We start from the raw sequence: 18,330 nt of genomic DNA on the forward strand, positions 1-18,330 counted from the left end.
AAAAGACACGTTTTTGTTGTTGTTGTTGTTGTTTAAGACAGGATCTCCCTTTGTTTCCCAGGCTGGAGTGCAGGGGAGAGATCTCGGCTCACTACATCCTCGACTTTCCTGGCTCTGGTAATCCTCCAACCTCGGCCTCCCAAGTAGCTGGGACTACAGGCATGTGCCACTGTAATTGCCCAGTGGGTTCTCCTTACCTACTGCCTAGACAGAGCCAATTTATCAAGACCAGGGAACTGCAATGGAGAAAGAGTTTAATTCACACAGAGCAGACTGCATGGGAGACTGGAGTTTTACTCTTACTCAAATCAGTCTCCCCCAAAACTCAGGGATTCAAACTTTTAGGAATAATGTAGTAGATAGGGGGTCGGAAAGTTGGGAGTGCTGATTAGTTGGGTGGGAGATGAAATCATGCGGAGTTGAAGCTGTCCTCTTATGCTGAGTCAGTTCCTGGGTGGGGGCCACAAGACAAGATGAGCCAGTTTATCCATCTAGGTGGTGCCAGCTGATCCATGGAGTGTAGGGCTGCAAAATAGCTCAAGGACTGATCTTAGGCTTTGCAATAGTGATGTTTTCCTGTGGAGTGATTTGGGAGGTTTAGAGTCTTGCAGCCTCCAACTGCATGACTCCTAAAGCATAATTGCTAATATTGTAGCTAGCAATATTTACTAGTCCTGCAAAGGCAGTCTAGTCCCCAGGCAGGAAGGGGGTTTGTTTTGGGAAAGGACTGTTATCATCTTTGTTTCAAAGTTAAACTATAAACTGAGTTCCTCCCAAAAGTTAGTTCAGCCTACACCCAGGAATGAACAAGGACAGCGTAGAGGTTAGAAGCAAGATGGAATTAGTAAGGTCAGATCTCTTTCACTGTCATAACTTTCTCAGTTATAATTTTTGCAAAGGTGGTTTTGCCACCAGCCTTGCTAATTTTTTGTATATTTTATACAGATGGGGTTTCACCGTGTTGCCCAGGCTAGTCTCTAACTCCTGGGCTCAAGCAATCTGCCCATCTTGGCCTCCCAAAGTACTGGGATTACAGGCATGAGCTACTGCATCCAGCTGAAAAGACACTTTTACTGAATATTAAGTTCATATATTTGGATCTGTTTCTCCTTTTTCTGTTTCATTTATAAATTGTTCTCATGGCTAACAACATACCATTTTAATAACAGTAACTTTACATGACATTTTAATGTGTAGAAGAAACAGTAAAATGAAACCTATTGCCATTCTGATAAATTATATTAATATATCTATTTTATAGGAATGAATGACATTTTATAATAATAAAACTATTAGGGAATATGAATATGACTCTTTTGACAGAAAGTTTTATCTCCATAACATTTTTCTTTTTTCTGTATAGGCCTTTCACCTTTTCTGTTAAATTGTTACTAAGGATTTTATATTTTTTGTTTCTAAAATAATTTTTTTCTATTTCTAGATAACTAGTTATTGAAAGTATAAAGAAAACCTTTGATTTTTATATATTTACTCTGTGATCATCCAGCTAACACGTTTTCTTAGTAACTGCGTAACAGTCATAAATTCTCTATGAATATAATCATATCACATGACAGAGAAGAGAGTTTCATTTTTTCTTTTTTTTTTTGGTTAATTTTTTTGATTACAAGCAGAAACCATAACACAGTGCTAAGTAACAATGCTAACAGAAAATATTCCTGTGTATTCTTCCTGATTTAATATGAGTGACTTTTATATTTTACTAGTTAATGTAATGTTTGATTATAGGTCTTTATAAATATTCCTTATTGTGTTTAACTTCCTTCCATGCCCATTTTATTTAGAGTATTGCTAGAAATTTCTAATACATTTTATCACATTTCTTATTGGTATGCATACTGAGTTGAATAGAGTCCTCCATAAATTTATAGTCATGTGGAATCTCAAGTGACTTTATTTTGAAATTGGGTCTTTGCAGATGTAATTTGTTAGACTACAGTAATTAGAGGTCATAAGGGATTAGAGCGGCCCCTACCCAATGACTGTTGCCCTCATAAGAAGCAAAACCAGAGATGCAGTCAGACATGCAGAGAGAATACCATGTGATAAAGGAGACAGAGACTGGAGTAATGTGTCTGCATGCCAAGAAATGCCAAGGACTGCTGGCAACTACTAGAAGGTAGGAAAAGGCAAGGGAGGGCCACCCCTTAGAGCCTTCAAAGGCAGGATGTCCCTGCTGGTACCTTGATTTTGAACCTCTAGTTTTCAAAACTGACAGACAATAAATGACTGTTATTTTAAGCCACTCAGTTTGGTAATTTGTTATGGTAGTTTTAGGAAATTCACAAAGCATATGTTGTATAATCACATCATTTTAATCTTTTAATTAACAGTATAGATAAATTTCCAATTCAGAACCAGTTTGTAATTTTTGAAATGAAGCCTATGTTTTCATAAGCAGATAGATATGTTGCTATTTTTTAATTATATACTTCCACATATGAAAATGAAATTAGCATAAAATATCTCATTAGTGTTATTTATCTCAAGTTTTGATATAACATTTTGCTAGATTTGCACAATCGAGTCCATTCTATTTTCTCTATAGTCTTGAATTGTTTAAGAACCATACAGAATATCTGTTTTTTAAAGCTTTCATATGTTACAAGTATCTTTTAATCTTTTAAAGTACCTGTTTTTAAATACCTAATTTACATGTAAAACTATCTGGGCCTGGTGCCTTTTTTTCTAGTGGTACATCTTTAATAATTTTCCACTTTCTTCTATGATTATTGGTATTAAATGTTTTTATTTTGCCTATGGGAATAATATAATATTGAATGTATATATACATTTCTAAAGAATCATCATTTCTCTTAGATTTGAAAGTGAATGGCTATAACAATTTTTTTAAAAACATCTAGCCATACCAGTGTTGATTGGCAGAGTTGACCAAGAAGCTAGGAGGGTACATACCATCTTCCTCCCACATGAATACATATGCATTGAATCAGAAGACGACAATCTTCCAAGAATAAAAAGAACCATTCTTCACTCAAGGGAATAAGAGCAGTTCTCATCCCTAGTTAGAACTTCTAAACAAACCAAAGCAAATGTTTTCATTTGAATCATCAGGTCTGTGTCACAACGAAACCTAGATGGTTTGTCTTCAAGTCATTTACTACTCCCCTAAAGTCTTATCAAAATTATGCCAAAAAAGTTTATGACATTTCCACTGAGCTACCATAAAGCTTCCATTATTTTAGATGCTTGACAAAATTTAAAAAAATTATTTTTCCCCCACACCTGCACACATTTTAAAAATCTTCAACTTTTCAACAAAACAATTTTCTCTATGACTCTCCCAGACTTCATAAACATATTATTTTATTCATAGCAGATGGGGGAAATTAGAGTAACATATTTGCTCTAAAATCATTAGTGCTGCATCAGCACTTCTGATCTAAATGGCATTTCAAGGGGTTATTGTTACATAGAGCAAGACTTTGCTCTAGGCAGAAAGAGACATAAAAACAACTTGAAAAATGAACCTTATTTTTGCAATTAGCTTCTGCATCTTAATTTGTTGAACGTCATTCTGTTTGGATTTTAAATACAAATCAAAGGAAGAACAAAGTGATCCAATTGTGTCAGGGTCATACCTTGCTTACTGGTCAGTCCTCTGATTAATCATTATAGCTGCTTCCTAAAAAAGTAATATTGTTAAAACTTACCATCAACAACTTGATTCTCTGGAAGACTGAGAACATACTCTTACTTCTCAGACATATCTGAGAGGCTGATAAGTCTGCTCTTTAGCCTCATGGAATGCCTAAAATTAAACTATGTAACTGGTGAGCTTCACATGACTGCCACTCTGTCCAAGAGATGAATAAACATCCCTGGCTGAAGAATGAACCAACCCATGGGTGTTTCTTTAGCACATGCTCTATTAAGTCCACTGTGGAATTAAAAAAAAAAAAAAAAAAAGTTTAAGGTACCACACGCCTGGAAAATGCAATCTTGTAGACATAAGAGAAGCCACAGAGAATGATACAAGATAACAACAATCATACTTTATATTTTTACACTGCATTACAATTTTCAAACTACTTTCATGACACTTTTCTTATTTTATACTCACAGTAAATCTATAATGGAAGCAGGATAAAAGAGGAAGGAGACATAAACATAGAACTTCAGAGATGAAAGTGACATTGAAGGCATCAATAACTTTCTTTACAGACAAGAAAATGGAGACCAAAGGGAAATAAGAACCTTCACCTTGCTTCAGAGCCAGGCAAGCAAGGCTAATTAAGTGAAGGCTTGTCACCACAAGTTGCAAACAGGAGTCACAAAAATAAGACAAGAAAAAGAAAGATGATAGAAATAAAGGACACTAATTTGGATTTAATGTACTTTTTTAAAAAATAAAAAAGGAGAAGCAATTCTGTTGAATTCAGGTTTGAAATTCAATGTTGGTCTCTAGGGATCACTTGGCTGTGGTGGTTTTATGCCATTACCAGATCCCTTTGAGAAAAATACTATTTTGAAATTCATAGTTTCCAGTAAATATGTTCAAGTCTTTGAAGAACATACTCTTGGAGGTGTAAATGGTGTATACACACATACACAAAAGCTTGAAAACACTACTTAATTACTGAACGGAGTCTAAACATTCTACAGCTCAGTTAAGAAACTACGCCTGCATCTCATACCGACCAACTCTCTACCTGTCCTCCACACACCATCCCAGCAAGTCCTAGCTGACTCTCTTAACACTGTGACCTCTCTGTCGTATAATAAGGGTTGAAAATCATCCTTCTTTTGAATGAGAATATATTAGAACTATATATATTTTTTTGTTACGGCCTTCTCAAAAATATATTTCAAGCCACACATATGCCATTGTCCTGGCATCTTTTATTTAACAGACAATAGTTACTTTCCATGACTCAGTCCAGAATATTCTTTAACATCTACATCTAGGATATTATCATAATTATAATAAGAGATGGCACTACATGGATGAAGCTGGAAGCCATAATTCTCAGCAAACTAACACAGGAACAGAAAACCAGACAGCGGATGTTTTCACTCATAAGTGGGAATTGAACAATGAGAACACATGGACACAGGGAGGGGAACATCACACATCGGGGCCTGTCGGGGAGGGGAGGGAAAGCATTAAGACAAATACCTAATGCATGTGGTGCTTAAAACCTAGATGACAGGTTGATGGGTGCAGCAAACCACCATGGCACGTGTATACTTATGTAACAAACCTGCATGTTCTGCACATGTATCCCAGAACTTTAAGTAAAAAAGAAAAGAAAGGTGCAAAAGTAAAAACATTAAAAGCGGAATCATTATTTAAAAAAATAAATTCACAGTGGTGTTGAAAGATCATATCAGGGTTAGAGGACAAACCTTTGTGTTAGAATGAACACTTAATTTATTATCAGAATGAACAATAATTACCTCGACATTTTAAAACAGCATTTTGTCACCTTTTAAACATCTGGGAATAGAGAAGGTGAAACACCATGTCTGTCACACTATGGAAAGTTTTGTAATTCTCCTCAAAAAGGAAGAACAAATATTTCTATTTCCATTCCAGATCTGCACAATATATTCTTGCATCCCATTTGGTCTGAATCATTTACATTTTGCTGAATTCTGTTTTTGTCCATTTTCATCATTCAAAAGATTTAAAAAATTCAACAACATCAAAAAGCCATCAAAATATGCTTTCAGATGAAATTGCAAAGAAAATAACCACAAGAATTAGTGAAGCGACTTCCAAGTTACACAATTGTGGCACTTACATCTTTTCTCATCTTGTCCGAGAATTAATTGCACTGCTGAAATTAGACATCCAGCCTGCTCCATGCAGACAGGAGCCCAAGCCGGAAGCAAACTCTTTGAATAACAACATTGCCTTCTGATTCTTTTCACACGGCTACATTTTTGACATTTCCTTCAATATTCTACCCAGTTGCAGTGTGACTATGACAAAAGATTTCTGTAGGCATGACTGGCACCTCTGTGTTAAGTGGCAGGGAATGGAATAGGCAACGAGTCCCTTTAGTAGCTCCAAAAAGCCCACAGGCACTCTGCAAACCTTTTGCACACATGCTCTTAAGTAAAGGATGTGAAAAATGGAAACCGTGATGACAATTTTAATCACCTGACAGATGATTCTATGATCTACTGTAACTTTATAATGGCAAAGCCACTGACACACGAGACTGACAGGCATATATTCTCTCTCAGCCTCTAAGTCTCTTAAATGTTTATTTGCGGGGTTTACACATGGATAGAGATGACCTTAACAGAGTATTTATTGAATCTATCCAAGGATAAATTATAAATGACTAAATCTAACTAGGTGGAATTTTCTTGGTTGTTTTTAACTTCTAGGCCCAAATCACTTTCGTAGGCTCTAGAACTCTCTCCCAGGAGAGGTCAGATATCAGTAATCAGAGGGAGCCCATCTACAGTCAATGCAGCCAAAAGTTCTGCCTACAAGGTAGCTATGAGAGTCCAGCAGTCTCTTCTGGAAGTGCCAATTACTGCTCTGTCTTCCTTTTTGAATGTCTCCTTAATATAAGAATGACATATCATTTTATGCTATCAGATTAGAAAATACTGTTTAAATCAACACTCATAGTCGGCAAGAGTGCAGAGAGAGAAGCACTCCCAAACAGATGCTGGTGAGGATGTAAATTGGAATGTCCTTTCTGGAAAACAATCCAACAAAATATATCATGATTTTTTATCTTCCTGATATTACTTTGGGTATACTGTCCCATATTTTTAAATAGTCTTCAAAAGCGAGAGTTTTAAAACTCTGTGTGGCATTTTGTTATGTGAATATGCTATAGTTTTCAATTTTTTCCACGTTTGTCAGCATTTTAGTTGATTTCAATTTGGGGTATTATAAATAATGCTCCCATGAACATCTTCATAAATACACATTTAACTCACATTCTGTTTATTTCTTAGTATTGATTCGAAGTGAAAATACAGTGGTTGGCAAGGCTTATATTCAAGTATACTTTTATCCTAGTAATTATGGAATTGGTATCAGCGAACCAATTCCTAAGCTAGAATTCACCATCATTTACTAGGAGAAAGATCTGTGGTGGTAAAACAAACCCTGCTTATTTATAAGCCTTACTAATGGGCAATTTGCCAGAGGAAACCAAACCAGAGAGCATGTATGATTGAGTAACCATTACACGGAAAGAAGAAATCAGCTCCTTCCAAAAGCACATTCATTTCAAAGAATGCCAGCAGCCTGCTGAGTTAGTTGTATTCGGCCCCTGTAGAAACTCTTCCCAAGTTCATTGATATGTGACACCCATGACATATTTTTACCATCACTGGTTTGAATGAATTTGCCTGTCTTTGAAACCTGATAAACAATTTATTGAACTGAAAAAGGCCGAAGGTAGTGAAACCCTATCCTGTAATTGGCAAACCTTTTACATCCTTGGTGGCTTGAGTAGAAAAGTCACTCTATGGAGGCTGTTCTAAAGGAAAACATGATTGGCCCTAAAATTAAAATTCCAGGCTTTAGGAGCCAATTAGTGATGACATATCACTTTTAATTCATCGCTTTGCAATATATTTAAAATGTTAAGACTCTTTGTTGGCAAGGGAACAGTATTTCCCAAAGCTTATTCCATGGGAAAATGCTTTCATGGACAAAAAGAGTTTGGGAAAGAGTGATATTGGAACGAAGTTCAAGTTGAACTTTTAATGTGCTATTACCAACTGTGAATCTCCATGGGGGGCTGTTGCTAGTAACATTTGTAAACTTCTCCAACCACAAATTATTCCTGCTTTATATTGCCTTTGTTTCTGGCAACTGGCATAGAGCATTGCAAGGCAGAGCATTCTATGGAACATACGTTAGAGAATGTTTCTCTAGGTCAGCAGTTCTCAAACATTTTGGTCTCAGGATCCATTTCCACTCCTAAAAATTGTGGAAGGCCCCAAAGAGTTTGTGGTTATGTTGGTTATATCTATGGATATTTACCATGTTAGAAATTAAAACAGAAAACTTTCAAAACACTATGAATTTATTTTAAAATGACAGTAATAATCCATTACGTGTAAACATACATATTTTCCCAAAGAAAGAGCTAGTGAGAAGAGCGGCTTTGTTTCAACATCACATTAATGTTTAGCTTAGTAGAAGACAGGTGGATTCTCCTATCTGTTTCTGCATTGTGTTGTGATATATTATTAGGGTTGAAGTGTGCCAAGAAAATCTAGAAGGAGTATTTTAATAGTCTTTTCAAATAACTGGATGTTTTTCTATAATACTGCATCAAAACTTGACAAATGGTAGTTTCTTTAAAAGTTAGTTGCAGTGTAGAACCTGAAACCACATCTAGAAATTTTCAGTGCTCTGTTATGTGAAAAATCCATAGTCTCTGTGGCATTTTGAATGGATCCTTTCCCCATGCAAAATTTTGTAACAGCATGCACTGCTCTGGACAAAAATAGTGGTTCACTGGATTATGCAGATCTTCCAAATGTTGACACCTTTTATGGCATGATATAAAAAAGAATTACATTTGCAATATCATCATTGACCTTATTAGAAAAAGTCTTTAAGTATTGGGAAGCTGTCAAGCTCATGGTGGCATATCCAAGTTTCCCAAAATTTGAATTTTTGCGTGGAAGCTTGCATTTTATCACTGTCAACAGATACTGGTTAATGGTTTACTGAAATCGACAGACTCACTTTGTGCATTTTAAAGAAAATATATTAAATACCTGAGCCTGCATAATTATATTTTGTCTTTCAATGGTTTCTTCATGTAGAAAAATGGTGTTCTATATAAAACGTAGCTGGTTCATTTCACAACCCGGTCTCACAAGTGCTTTTCCTTGAGACAACCATGATATGTCAGTATGCAGCAGCAGTTCTTTCTGCATACTTCCCATTTTGGCACACAGACTACTAAAAAAGAAAAAACCTCAACAATCAAAATGCAATTAAATTAGTAATTTTAGTTTTCACCAAGGATATTCTTAGAAAAGTTGACTTTTATTTATTTATTTTAACCATAGTGCATGGTGGTAAAAAAATGAAAGGCCAAACTGCAGCTCAGTGCCACTGTCTTGATTCATGCTTTGGTGCCAGTAGTTTTAAAAAACATTACTTTTGCATCATTAATGAAAATATTAACATAGTGAAAAAGAAAAACAGCAACTTAGTATTACACTCATATAGTTTCAACCTTGCAGACTCCCTGAAAGGATCTCAGGGATCACCGGGAGTCTGTGAAGCACCCTTTGAGCATTGTGGTTCTAGATTCAAAATGTGGTCTTGGCTGGGCACGGTGGCTCATGTCTATAATCCCAGCACTTTGGGAGGACAAGGCAGGCAGAGCACCTGAGGTCAGGAGTTCAAGACCAACATCGCAAAACCCTGTCTTCACTAAAAATACAAACAAATTAGCCAGGTGTGGTGATGCATGCCTGTAATCCCAGCTACTTAGGAGACTAAGGCAGGAGAATCACTTGAACCCAGGAAGCCGACTTTGCAGGTTAGCCAAGATCACACCACTACACTGAGCCTGGGCAACAGAGTAAAACTGTCTCATTAAAACACACACACACACACCCCAAAAACCCTTAGTTCAAAACACAAACACATTGTACAGCTGCACAAAATATTTTCTTTCTTTATATCCTTTTCTATAAGCTTTTTTCTATTTTAAATATTTGTATTACTTTTAAACTTTTTTTGTTAAAACTAAGACAAAAACAGAAACATTAGGGTAAGCCTATACCCAGATGGGATCATCAATATCACTGTCTCCCACCTCCACATCTCATCCAACTGGCAGGTCTTCAGGGGGCAGTAACAGGCATGAAGCTCTTACCTCCAATGTAAACAATGCCTTCTTCTGAATACCTGCTGGAGTTCTTGCCTGAGACTGTTTTATAGTTAACTGTTCTTTAATAAGTAGAAGTACACACTAAAATAATGATAAAATGTGTAGTATATAGTTCATAAACCAGTAACACTCATTTGTTATCATTATCAAATATTATGTACTGTACATAATTGCATGTACTATACAACTGGCAGCACAGTAGGTTTGTTTACACCAGATCACCACAAGCAAGTGAGTAATTCATGACGCTATGATATCAGCACACTACGTCACTAGGCAATAGGAACTTTTTAGCTCCATTATAATCTTAAGGGACCACCCTCATATCTGCAGTCTGTCATTGACCAGACCATTGCTACGTGGCACATGACTGTATATACAATGGAATACTACTCAGCATTTAGAAAGAAGGAAATCTTGCCATCTGCAACACGAATGAACCTGGGGAACATTATGCTAAGTTAAATAATCCAAACATAGAAAGACAAATACTACATGATCTACTTAGATGTGGAATCTAAAAAAGTTGAATTCATAGAAGCAGGTAATAGAATGTTGGTTGCCAGAGGCTGGGGTGTGGGAGAGGAAAAAAACGGGGAGGCATTGGTCAAAGGGTACAAAGTTTGAGTTAAGCAAGATAAGCAAGTTTTGGAAATCTATTATACAGCATAGTGACGAGAGTTAATAATAATTTATACTTGAAAATTGGTAAGAGGTTGGATCTTAAATTGCTAAGAGAGTAGCATTTAAGATCTACTCTCACCACAAAAATTTGTGAGATGATGGATATGTTAATTAGCTTGATTTCATCATTTAGCAATGTATGTATATATCAAAACATCGCTTTTTACCCTGTAAATATAAACAAGTTTTATTTGTCAACTATACCTTAATAAAGCTGGGGAGAACGTGCATATTCCTGAAACCCACCATGGGCCTACTCAAACAGAGTATCTGAGGAGGAGGCAGGGCTGCCTGGGCAGCAGCGCACGTTGTACAATGCACACCTTGCACACTGCACACCTTGCACAAAGGTATACAGTTAGTGAAGATTTGAGCTTGAAGTTTGCATTTTAAAGAAATTGCCTTTGTGAATCTTGGTTATCGTAGAACTTTAAGTGTTCCAGAGCAGTTGTTCTTCAACCTTATGCGCATCAGAATTACCTGTCTTAGGGTTGAAAACACAAATTTCTTTGTGCCATGCTTGAACTACCTAATTAGAAACCTAAGCATCTGTATTTTCAAGGAACTACATAGGCAATTCTGACAACTACCAAAATGTGAGAGCCATTTTTCTAGACTAAAAATGGTATAGCTGTCTACAAGAAATCAACTCAACAAAAGCTGAAGACAACACACACACGGCTTAGCAAACTCAGGCATCATTTGGACAAAGTCTATTCAACAGCTATAAATTTGTCATTTAAAATAACCAATGTTTTCTTAAATTCAACTTTCCATAGTTTTCTGTTATTATATTTGTTTTCATTCTGTCAGTGTGGTATTGGATTTCAACCTTGTATGTGATTCCACCAACATCTTGAAATTTATTTAGCCATATTTTTATGGTTTTATATGAATGCTTACTATACATAGTCTGATTTTTTAAAAGGTTTTATCTTATGCAAGATCCTTCAAGAGAAAAGACAAACTTAGTTTACTATCAAATTACCAAATGGACTCAGATTTTAAAACCATTCAAAGTTTCATGTTATGCACTTAACATAAAAAAATGACTCAATGTAAATGTCATGTCTGGTAATGATCCTATTCCTGGGATCTTTTACATGAAACAGAGTGGGCAGGAACATTCTATGGCTGCCAAAATGTAATTAAACACATGGAAACAAAGAAACAAAAGCACAACTCACCCTTTCCAGACAACAAGGAAACATGTAGATAAATCAGTGATTTTCCTTCCAGCTAACCACTGAAGTAGAGACATGTATTTTAACAATTGAAGGGGCACTGGGCTTAAGGAAATGCAAAGTAAAAACTAGGTTATGATGTTGTCTTAGAAGCAAAAATGCCAAATCTGCCAGTCACTCATGAAAAGAACACAGCCCCAGGCAACTGATATTGATACATTCAAAGATTATAGTTATCTATGATTACAGAATAGCATTTCATAAACTCTATCAGACAGAACAACTCTTTAATGGAATGTTAAGAGTTGGGAGAGGGAAAAAAGTTGGAGGTCATTCTAAGGTCAAATTAATTTGAAAAACAATGAGTTATACAGAATTAAACAAATTTTTTGATTGTGGAACTTCTTGGACCCCTTCTGTACTAATGTGCATTACACCTCTCCAAGAAGAAAAAAGCATGCAGCATTTTTCAAACTTTTGATACTTTGATGCTTTTTTATTTAGCTTCTCACTGGGCTAGAGTTCCCTGGGATACACCCAGGGAAATATGAGACAGACAGGTCAAACAATTAAGGCAAATGCTCAGGTGTATACCTGAACTGTGGTAGAAGAATCTAGATGCCACAGAAATGGTGAAGGCATGCCCAACATCCAGCCCCACTATATCAAGTCCCTTAGTCTCTCTCCATCGGCCTCAGCTCTGAAAGAAAGATGATGCTTATTAGTAAAGTGCCTTGGGATGGTTGGGCAAGAAACACTAAATAAGAACCAATTATTACCCTCATTACAGGGTAGATGATTTAATAAACCATCTCTATTACTTACAAAGTTTGGAGGCCTGCTATTTTTTTCCTTTTAACTACACTCCAATTTGACCTTAAAAATCTATGCTAAAAACAACTTACAGGAAATATCCCGAAACCATAACATAAACTTTCTGATTGGACCTCTGTCTGTTTGCACATTCTTAATGACTGCCAGTCGCCTACAGATAAAATCCAGATTTCTTAGCCTGCTTTACAACTCTCCATCTTTCAGGAACTGTAGAGCTTATGATTAAGATCATGGTCTTTGCAGGGAGACAGACAAGGTTCACATACAGGCTCCACTCTACTACATCTGAAGTTATTTCTCTTCTCTAAACCCCAGATTCTCAAAGTATGGTTCATGAACTGGCAGCATCAGCAGCATTTGGGGCTTCCTAGAAGGGCAGAAATTCGGGCTCCATTGAAAACCTACTGAATCAGAATCTACATTTCAACAAGATCCTCACACTATAGTTTGAGAAGAACTACACAAATTCTCATACCCTTTGACCAGCTCATCTGCAAACTTGAGGTAATAATAGTAAACTTGGAGATAGCATTCATCTTCTGCCCCTTTGAGTCCATCCTCAAGTCCTAAGGATTTCATCATCTACATATCACTCAAATGCGCTTTCCTCTCTCTTTCCCTTCATTACCTTAGTCTAAGCTGTTCTCATTTCTCTCCAGATCTCCTGCAATGGCCATTCAACTCATTACAACACATCTCCTCTTGCTTCCTTCTATCCTATTTTACTTACTGCAACCAAAGAGATCTCCTAGGAAAAGCAAATGTGATCAGAGCCTCCATGAGCTCTCAAAATAAAGGCCAAAAGCCTTTCACAAAACTACAACCTTTGTTGAGGGGGTCATTTCCCTCCTCTATATCTTATCTTGCATGATACTCCACCTGGTTTCCTCTGCTCCAGAAGCACGGGTAAATTCTTCTTTCCATTCCTTGAACTAGCCATCCTCCTTCCCAACACAGAATATTTGTAGAAGCATCCTCCTGGTCATCAGTGCCTTCCCCCCAACTCTTTAACTGGTTAACTCCTCCTCAATCTTTAGATATCAGCTCAAATGTCATCTCCCCTGAAAGCTTTCCCCGAACCTCCTACCCAGCAGCCAAACACACTGCCTGACCTGTTGCCTCTGCCCCATAAATATTTGTTGAATAAATGAAGGAATTAATGAATGTTCATTCATATGGTTATTGTGACAATCAAATGGATTGAAACCTATAAATCATTTAGCACAGTACCTGGTAGAGAGCAAGAGCTGAATGCTGTACCAATGGTAATAAATTTTGAATATTAGTCCTGCTAAAAACTAGACCTCAAGCAGTGCTTAACAGGGGCTAACAATTAGAATTACCTGGGAAATGTTAAACTTTTCAACGTCCAGCCTCTGCTACAGACCAATTAAATCAGAATATCTAGGGGTAGGACCCAGGGACCTGAAGATTTTTAAACTCTACAGAAGATTCCAACATACAGCCAAGGTGTGACTGGTTTACCCTTTGTCTCACTGTGGTCTCCCACACTTCCAGAGAATAGCATACTGGGTGTCAAGAAGAGTCCTCATTACTCATGGCATGAGTCTGTGGCCCACAGAAAAGGACAATAATATGAATACATGTAGTAAAACTCCAGCAATTTATTTCCCCTGGCCCCTTGACAGCAGCCAGATGGTGGAAACTCTTCATCTATTACCCAAGCCAGAAGAAAACCTTTCTGGGAAAATCCAAGTTGCCTGAACTACTGTTGGGAGGAAGTATAGTAACACATGAAGATGACTCTGGTCCTTTGGGTTAAGTGATAACTCAACGAAACTCATCAGGATTTCATTATAAATCTGTCATAATTGTTCTGTTGAAGCAATTGCTTTATGGGAGCAATTAATTCCAACTGCTAAAAAAAAAAGGTGAGAACTCCTAAGTGTTCAGTCAGGCACCAAGAAATAGGTGAGCTGGGAAGCATTTGCCCTTACCTTCTGTCTTCTTTGCTACTCAAGTGTTTGGAGTGTCAAGAGACCACACTGTACTTTAAAGGCCTCCTCTTCCAAGTAATCAACCTTCTGCTATGCAAAAACATGATTAAGAACACACATATTTGTACTGTATTTCTCACTTATTTTGAACTTTTCAAAATGTGATATTGCCAAAGAAGCTTTATCTCTTGTAAGGGTTTAACACACACACACACACACACACACACACTGCCCTGGTTTGAAAAACAACATAGAATGCAGGCCTCATACAATTCGAGAACCATTTACAATTATAACCTACCAAGTCAGAGCTGATACCAAGCCAACAAAAAGGCCTCAGAACTGTTATAAAAGGGACAGAATTGCTCTCTGGAAATAATATCCCAGTGGGCTAAATTCCCCCTCCCCCTGTTCCTCCAAGGTGGTAAATTGCAACAACAACAAAAAAGCATGGTTCATGAATATAAATTTTTCTTGGCTTTTAAAATCAGATACTGGCATAGTCCTCCCCGAACTTCAGCCAAATGAGAATACACAGATAATGACAATTTTACAATAAGTGGTTCCAGGACACAGGCTTTTCAAGATCCTCAAATGAAAGGCACTATAAAAAAGAGTATTATTATTATTATTATTTCAAGCACCCAGAAAAGCCACAATCAATGATTAGCCATAACAATTAAACTAACAATAGTACATCTGGAATCAGCTCCATGGTAATATGTACTTCATGCTTAATAGTTCAAATTAATTCAATCTGATGGTGTTAGACATACCAGTTAGGAGTTGGAGAGCACCAAAATTCACATTAGCTTCCACTTCAAAAGATATTATGAAAAGAGAAGGAAGGAAATGAGGCTATAAACAGCAGTGGTAAATATGAAAGGCTCAGAGATGATATGGTCAGGAATAACTCTCAGCTATTAGGAATTCAGTGATGAAAATATGAAGGCTGATATTTCTATCCTTGCACATTCCTCCGGAGTCAACGGCTGAGCCACCCATCTGAGCGACAGATCTGAAACCCTAAAATCAGGGCAATTTTATTCAAAGAAGAAGGTGCCTTCTTCATTCTGCTCACAGCATCCTTTACTAGTCTCCCATTTATATTGCAGAATAAATGGAGAATTTATTATTTTTAGGTTATAGATTTCAAGAAATAAGAAAAGAGAGCAGGGGTTGGCACAGGCATACAAGGTGCGGTAGCTCTTGCCTGATTACCTTATTTGTCTCACTCCTCCTTGAAGATTCACTAGATCACTGTCTCAAGCTGCACTATAAATATTCTCTAAGGCAGGATTTCTCAACCTTGGCACTGTAGACACTTTGGCCTAGGTCATTCTTTGCTGTGAAGGACTATCCTGTGCAGTGCAGGATGTTTAGAAACGTCTCTGGTCTCCACTGTGTAGATGCTAGTAGCATCCCCCACTCCCAATTGTGACAACAAAATGTCTTCAGACATGGCCATATGTTCTTTGGGAGAAAAACATACTGGTTGAGAACTGCTCCTTTAAGTCTTTTTTTTTTTTTTTTTTTTTTTTTTTTTTGAGATGCAGTCTCGCTCTGTTTCCCAGGCTGGAATGCAGTGGCACAATCTCGGCTCACTGCAACCTCTGCTTCCAGGATTCAAGTGATTCTCCGGCCTCAGCCTCCCAAGTAGCTGAGACTACAGGCACGAGCCACCACACCCGGCTAATTTTTTGTAGCTTTAGTAGAGACAGGGTTTCACCACATTGGCTATGCTGGTCTGGAACTCCTGACCTCAAGTGATTTGCCCACCTTGGCCTCCCAAAATGCTGGAACTACAGGCATGAACCACTAATTCCTGGCCTACTTTAAGTCTTAATTCCCTTGTTTCTGGGCATCAGGAGAAAAATCCAGAGGCCAGACTCCCTTCTAGACTCTTCTTCTTCATTAGAGATGAGCATAGATTATATTGCCAGCTGTGGGCAAGGCAGCACTCTTCCCATGGTATGCTGACTCCTCCTCCTAACACCTCACATACAGGCTTGTTGCATATAATAAAGAAATTTGGAACCTGGCACTCTTCTACTCATTGTGCAGGAAAGAGTTAACACAGAGCAGGCCTGAGATGGCCTATCCTTAGAAGACCTGTTTGCAATGTTGGCCTTCGGTTAGCAGCTGGGAATTTGAGCTGGTAAACAGTTCCCTACACTAATGTGACATTTTTCCTAAATTATAGAGTGGCCACTATGCCTCACCTGTTTGTACAAACAGTGTGGTTTATGCTGAACACCTGCTTTCCTTCTAGGAGTCTGGAATTTGGATATGTGCTAGGCAGATCAGCTCCCAGCAGTAACCTTGGGCACTGAGTCTCTAATGAGTTGCCCTAGTAGGCAACACTTCACACTTGTTGTTGCTGCTTGTTGCTTAAGGAAGTAAGAGCATCCTGTGTGACTGCACTGGAAGAGGACTCTTGGAAGCTTACTCCTGATTTCTCCAGTCTGCATACCATGCACCTTTTCCCTATGTTGATATTACTTTGTGTTCTTTCACTATAGCAAACCAGAACCAGAAGATAACAATGCTGAGTCCTAGGAGTCCTCCTAGAGACTTACAGAACCTTGTCAGTGGTCTTGGGGACCACCAATACAGTGACTCAATCAACATTCTATTTGTGTGCCTCTATTTCTAGATACAGCAAAGAATTACACTCCCAGCCCTCACAGAATTTATGTGGTAGCAGCCAGCAAAGCATTCATTCTAGCATATTTCAAGTTTCTTTCATAGAAAACACGCCCTGTGGCATCTTTTTTGTTTTTATAACAGCTTTTTAGAGATATAATTCACATATCATACAATTAATCAATCTAATGTGTACAATTAAAGATTTATATTCATAGAGTTGTGCAACCACGACCACAATCAATTTTAGACCATTTTCATCACCCCATAAAGAAACCCTATAACCATTTACAGTCACTAACCCATTTTCTCCCAACCACCCAGCCCTAAGCAACCGCTAGAGTTTCTGCCGCTATGGATTTACCTATTCTTGACACTTCACATAGAGTCATGCGATATGCGGTCTTTTGTGAGTGGCTTCTTTCACTTACCAAAATGTTTTCAAGGTTCATCCATGATGTAACATGTATCAGCACTACATTTCTTTTTATTGCTGAATAATATTTCATTGCATGGATATACCACATTTCATTTATCCATTCATCAGTAAATGGAAATTTGTGTTGTTTCTACCTTTTGGCTACTATGAATAGTGCTACTATGAATATTGGCATACAATTTTTTTTTGCACATATGATTTAATTCCCCTGGAATAGATACCTAGGGTGGAATTTCTGGGTCATATATATGTTTAACCTGTTAGGAAATTTTCAAACTGTTTTCCAAAGTAGCTGCACCATTTCCTTACCAATAGCAGTGTAACAGAGTTCTAATTTCTCCACATCCTTGCTGATAGTTATTATTATCTGTCTTTTCTTTTTTTTTTTTTTTTTGAGACAGCCTGTTGCCCAGGCTGGAGTGCAGTGATGCCATCTTGACTTACTGCAACCACCACCTCCCGGGTTCAAGCAATTCTCCTGCCTCAGCCTCATGAGTAGTTGGGATTACAGGCACGCCCCACCATGGCTGGCTAATTTTTGTATTTTTAGTAGAGATGGGGTTTCACCATGTTGGCCAGGCTTGTCTCAAACTCCTGGCCTCAAGTTATCTTCCCGCCTCGGCCTCCCAAAGTGCTGAGATTACAGCCATGAGCCACTGCGCCCAACCTTATCTGTCTTTTTGTCAATAACTGTCTTAGTG

At 37.6% G+C, this 18,330-nt stretch overlaps 1 protein-coding gene across 5 annotated transcripts in view; it reads right to left on the minus strand.

The window, feature by feature from the left end:
* Positions 1–18,330, minus strand: part of FHIT (fragile histidine triad diadenosine triphosphatase) — a 1,104,604-nt gene that overhangs the window by 989,486 nt on the left and 96,788 nt on the right. For 3 of the 5 annotated variants that reach the window (XM_017894215.1, XM_017894212.1, XM_017894214.1), the window contains exon 1: positions 3,696–3,819. The exons of the other annotated variants lie outside the window; for them this stretch is intronic. The gene's annotated coding sequence lies outside the window, so the exon portion shown is untranslated. Of the gene's footprint in view, positions 1–3,695; positions 3,820–18,330 lie in introns of those variants that run through there. 5 annotated transcript variants of the gene reach the window in all.

The sequence above is a fragment of the Rhinopithecus bieti genome, unplaced genomic scaffold, assembly GCF_001698545.2.
Source record: "Rhinopithecus bieti isolate Rb0 unplaced genomic scaffold, ASM169854v2 scaffold_21649, whole genome shotgun sequence".
In the NCBI taxonomy this organism is placed as follows: domain Eukaryota; kingdom Metazoa; phylum Chordata; class Mammalia; order Primates; family Cercopithecidae; genus Rhinopithecus; species Rhinopithecus bieti.